Source organism: Octodon degus, unplaced genomic scaffold (assembly GCF_000260255.1).
Source record: "Octodon degus isolate 3935 unplaced genomic scaffold, OctDeg1.0 scaffold00068, whole genome shotgun sequence".
Classification (NCBI taxonomy): Eukaryota; Metazoa; Chordata; class Mammalia; order Rodentia; family Octodontidae; genus Octodon; species Octodon degus.
In genome coordinates, this window is record NW_004524644.1 from 2,472,735 (window position 1) to 2,477,115 (window position 4,381).

At 39.0% G+C, this 4,381-nt stretch overlaps 1 non-coding gene across 1 annotated transcript; it reads left to right on the plus strand.

The window, feature by feature from the left end:
- Positions 1–4,164: 4,164 nt before the first annotated feature.
- LOC111817740 lies at positions 4,165–4,271 on the plus strand. The gene has a single exon (XR_002821869.1). It is a non-coding gene; the product is annotated as a U6 spliceosomal RNA (small nuclear RNA).
- The last annotated feature ends 110 nt before the right edge of the window (positions 4,272–4,381 follow it).

Consider the following 4,381-nt stretch of genomic DNA (forward strand, 5'->3'; position numbering starts at 1 on the left):
AGGGGTAGCAATTCTATTCTCAGACAGTCTCAACTTCAAACCAACAATGATCAAGTGAAATAAAGAAGGCCACTATATACTGGTTAGGGGAGAAATTCAAGAGGAAGATGTAATATGAATAAATATGTATGCACCAAACATGGGAGCATCACACACTCGATCCAACCATCTCTGAAAAAAAGCACACTTATGACCAAATGAGGCTTTTGGAGGACATCGAGACACAGCCATAATATCTTGCCCTCAGACTGCGAAAGATTTATGTTTATCCCTTTATGCAAATAGCATTTCATTTACCTCTAAGAATTACCAAAGTCCTAGCAGTTTTAGCATTGTTGAAAAATTGAAGTCCAACATCTCCTTTCTCTGAGAGTTAAGGCAGACTCTTAGCTGTAAGCCCTTGTACAAATGAAAAGAAAATTTAATCTCCCAACATTCAATGACACAAGATAGATAATACTGTTCCAAAAGGAACAAATAGAGGGATACAGAGGGATTGAACTAAATCAATTCCAAAACTTAACAGCATAAACATATCCTGTAATTCCATGTGCAACACCTAAGGCAATCTGTGGTGAGATGGAAACTCCAAAGGGATTGGGTAGCTCTGCCTCTACAGCACTTCCAGTGGATATAGCTCCCATATCTTGTCCTCTGCTGGCTCCTCTTTCTCCTTGAAGTTTTCCACAGATGATTCATGTTTCCAACTTTTACAAACTTTTAGGATCTCTATTACACTTTCAGTTTTACACTTACAGCTTCATACATTGACCTCTCATGGGGCATACTGGCTGGCCTACTATGCCTTCTTCCAAAATCTGAGTAAAATCCTTCCTGGACCTACAACTCCTGCCTTCTACTTGCACCTAAAACCTATAGTATGTGGCTGATGCTAAAGCCTGCCACCATCTGAAGCAATAACTAGGTTTTCATTTCCTCTTGATTGTCCATTGTTTATGGACTAAATCTCAAGGAAAACTTCCCTAGTCTGCCACACCATTATGGAACAGGGTGCCCTGAGGCTCTCTTTTCAAATCAAAGTCTTTTACTTTTGCAATTTTGAGGATGCAAAACGTGAAGTCTTGCTGCTTCTTGTGATGTCCCCAGGCCATATTTTCTATTCTATTCCTTCTCAGCAATCAAGATCTCCTTCCTCTGCTGTATCTTTATAATTGACAACTTTTCTGGAGCTTCCTTTCTGGACAAACTCTTAACACTTTAAATCACTCTGCTGGCCTCTGCTCTTGACTCACAACATAAATGTGACTAAAAGACCCCACTTTAGCCAGGCTAGCTAGCAAATACTTGTTGAGCACACATTATGACACACCAAGAAAGATGGTTGTGAAAGGTTAGACTTAAAAGCATGGTTCAGAAAAGGAAGATTTGCCTTTGTGCTTGGCCTTATATGAATGGGAGCACTGTGTCTTGTTAATTACTTATTTCTTCAAAACAGATAGGTGGTGGGTCATGAGCCTGTTCTGTGAGCAAAAGCTGAGCAGGGAAAGTGAGCAAGTGTCAGGAGGTCTGGGAGGAGAACATTCCAGGCTGGATTGTGTGAACCCAGACTTTGGCAATGAGAGGAAACTCTGACCATAGATGAAACATACAGGTACTATTGACCTGGCCAAATAAAGGCTGCAAAGGGACAAGGCTGATATGGAGCACTCAAGAGAGTGAGAATATAAAAAAATAAAAATTCAAGTGGAAAAAGTATAAACAAATGCAATTGCATTAAAGCAATTACCTTATGTTTTATTCATATTCATATGAGTGACTGTTATATAATTGAGGATATAAAGTTATATTCATTATCTTGTTAATGTAGACCAAAAAAGTAGAATTGTATGATTCTAAGCTGTAGGACAAAAAGTATATATGGGTGGATGGTCACAGCATTAGTGTTATCAGTGGCTTTCACTGAATGATGAAATTATGGATGACTTAACTTCTTGCATATTTGCCTTTTCTGGAAAGTATATATTGTTTATATTTTTAAAACAATATTATTAAACAGTGGAACTTTAAAAGAAAACAATTTTGGCAGTGCTTCTAAACTGAAAGTATGAAGCAATTTATAGCTGTTGAAATTTGGCCATTAATGACATGGGTTATTTTGGCTTTACTCATGACAGATGTTTATAGAACAAGATGTCCCCAATTCTGCTAAGTCAGATATGCTTACTTTGCCCTTGGTGTGCTTTGGTCTACTGCAGGCATAGAGAGAACCAAAGCTGAAACTGAATTTAGTGACTCCCATTCTACCAGACCTAGGGAAGAGACAGAATGGGGCAGGGGCCAGTGAAGTTGTCAACAGCTTCTCTGAACCTTTTTCTGGCTTCAATACTGTCCACAGCCTAGAATTTCTTGCAACACCCTTGTTTTCCAGATCCATCGTGTTTCTTCCATCATGCTGTACTGAGCACAATCAACAATTAAAACTAATGACAGGAAGACAGAACAAGAATTTAAAGAAAAAGACTCAAGTTCTCTAACAGTACAGTGATCTGCGGCCACTTTAACCTGATTGTGTATGCCAAAGGCCTGATAAATGCCAGGAATTTAATCTACACCTTAACATAAAGCATCATTATAGTACAGAAACATTTGTATTTATTAGCCTGAATTATTAGTAATATTAGCCAATTTATGGTAAACATCCTATTTGTCAGGATATTTATCAGGGCTTTATATGTTTATAGTTTTCTAGTTGTGTATGTATTTTCTGTTTAAAATGGCAAAAACACATGGATTATGTTTTACAATAAAACACACACTTAAATATGGCAAGATTACTTCCACATGAGAAACTCAAAGCATAAATAATTAAAGAGCAAAGTGAGAGATGGATAATAGGAAATAGGGAGATAGGTCTTTTACAAAAGGAAAAGGGAACGAGAGATGGAGGGAAGTGGAGGGGTAGAAAGTGGAGAAGATGATGACAATAAGAGTGAAGATGTACTATTGCACATGGACCAACTACCCAAAAGCAATGTGACAATTATGTACTGCAAACAAGCACCAATAAAAATTAAAATTTTTACAAAACATGTTTTTCTCTTTGAAAAATAAGTTTCTGTTGAAAATGATTATTTTTGTCACTTAAAAGGGGTCCATCTCAGCCACATATAATAACAATAAAAAATGCAGATCCTGTCCTCATTTTCTCCTTCCTTCATAATCTTTTTGTAGCAATGCAGAAAGCATTACACTGAGGATGTAGAGGTCATGTGGAATGAGATACTATGAGATTCTTTCAGGACTACCTCTTGCACACTTCCTATTTTCCTTACCTAGTCCTGGCTCCCTATGGACACAGGCATGGCACAATGTTAGCCATGGCTAGGTGGGGCTCAGGGGAAGTCCTCTTCCAAGCTTCTGCCTGTACTTCTCATCAGCCCACATTTACCCTAGTCCACCCTCAAAGCTCTGAACTTACCCCATCATCTTTCACCTCTCTCATTTTCTTTCTCCCTGGGGCCTCACTTATCCTATCCTTTTACTGCTCCCCCATCTCCTGTGCCATCAGCCAACCAAAACAATCCATCTTGATTAGCTTTCTTCTATGGTCCTGGTCATAAACATGTACAAGCACCAAGTGAAAATTTCTTTTTTACCACCAAGTGCTGCAAACCTGAAGCTTGATTATTCCTGTTTTATCACTGAGCCTTTCTTCAGTTTTGACTACTTTAAGTTCTGGCTTTCTCTCCCCTCTACAAGGGCAAAGCTATGTCTCTGACTGACCCTTGGCAGATATATTGAGTTTATTTCCTTGCCTGTTGGTGCTCCAGTTTAGATCCTTCAAACTATTAATGTTATTGTTTTTATTTCCTCCCTTTCTACCCCATTTCCCCTCTATCCTTAATTGTTCTGCAAAGTTTTCTTACAAAGGCTACTTCTTATGCCATTCATACTCACCAATACCCTGCTTTATGTGCTCTCACCACACATCCTTGTCCCAGGATTCATGCTAATTTAATTGTAAGTATGTGATGTTGGGCCTATTCATGAACCTTTTAATAAGGTTGGAGCAGGTTGAAAGTGTCTAAAGGTCAGGCTAGGAGATCCAACATGTATGTGCTATCTTCTAGAGTGGCAAAGATCTTCCGGGCTTTTGTTGTTATTCTCTACCTCTCCTAGGATGTTGTTTAAAATCAGTTAGGTGTGCTCGCTCCTGCAGCACATATACTAAAATTGGAACGATACAGAGAAGATTAGCATGGCCCCTGCGCAAGGATGACACGCAAATTCTTGAAGCGTTCCATATTTTTAGAACATCTCGCCACTGGGGCACAACAGGTTCAACCTTAAGGGCAGCAGCAGAAAGGATTGAGCACAGCAGCCAGACCCAAGCCAGACGCAGCTGGATAAGTCCTAACTT